A 1,355-nucleotide genomic window follows, 5' to 3' on the forward strand; every position below is an offset into this window, starting at 1 on the left:
TATTCAAGCAGTGGGCGATCAGATGAAGAGCCATCTGTCGGACATTTTTTGAACTTTTGTATTTTTTTGGTTCTAATAAAACCCCACGTCATTCCAAGCATGTGTGTCAATTTGTACCTCTCTATCTACACTATTCCGTGATTTATTCAGTTTTCAAATTTATACTGACTTTTTGATTACCCGGTATCTTGGTATACTGCAACTATTGGTAGAACTTCGAGTGTGGAGTGGAGTAAAATCGTTGTGACGCACTTGGAGTAGCTGCTGGGAATGCTGTGATAATACTTTCATGCGGTCGGCAGTCGGCGGCGGAGGGAACGATCGGGTGCATCGACAGGTGGGCCTATTTTGGCGCTCCGGGAACGCGTCTGGCAGCGGTAATCCGGCGCAGGACGGGCCGGCCGGCAGGTGCGCGCGCCGTGTCCGCATCCATTTTGCAGGCCGGCTTAATGGGGGTCGCAAGTCCGCGTCACTCGCACGTCCAATGTAGCGGCGCGACAACCGCCGGGCACTGCCGGCCGCCGCCCATCAACAATGGATACGCGCCACGGACACAGCGCGGCCCGCCTCTGCATTAGCAACCGGCCGCCGCCAAAATGTTTGCGCGCCGCGACGCGGACGTCTGTCTGTCTGTTGGCACTGTCTGCCGCATCTATGCGACCACTGCATCGAAATTCACCAGCGCGAAAGCAGTGATGGACGCATACACACGGAGGTGACGAAAGTCATGGGATAGCGATATGGTCATATACAGATGGCGGTAGTATCGTGTACGTTGTTGTTGTGGTCTTCAGTCCTGAGACTGGTTTGACGCAGCTCTCCATGCTACTCTATCCTGTGCAAGCTTCTTCATCTCCCAGTACCTACTGCTACCTACATCCTTGTGAATATGGTTAATGTATTAACCTCTTGGTCTCCCTCTACGATTTTTACCCTCCACGATGCCCTCCAGTACTAAATTGGTGATCCCTTGATGCCTCAGAACATGTCCTACCAACCGATCCCTTCTTCTAGTCAAGTTGTGCCACAAACTCCTCTTCTCCCCAATTCTATTCAATACCTCCTCATTAGTTACGTGATCTACCAATCTAAACTTCAGCATTCTTCTGTAGCACCACATTTCGAAGGCTTCTATTCTCTTCTTGTCTAAACTATTATCGTCCATGTTTCACTTCCATACATGGCTACACTCCATACACTTAAATCAATACTCGATGTTAACAAATTTCTCTTCTTCAGAAACGCTTTCCTTGCCATTGCCAGTCTACATTTTATATCCTCTCTACTTCGACAATCATCAGTTATTTTGCTCCCCAAATATCAAAACTCCTTTACTACTTTAAGTGTCTCATTTC

The sequence above is a fragment of the Schistocerca nitens genome, chromosome 1 (genome assembly GCF_023898315.1).
Source record: "Schistocerca nitens isolate TAMUIC-IGC-003100 chromosome 1, iqSchNite1.1, whole genome shotgun sequence".
Lineage (NCBI taxonomy): Eukaryota > Metazoa > Arthropoda > Insecta > Orthoptera > Acrididae > Schistocerca > Schistocerca nitens.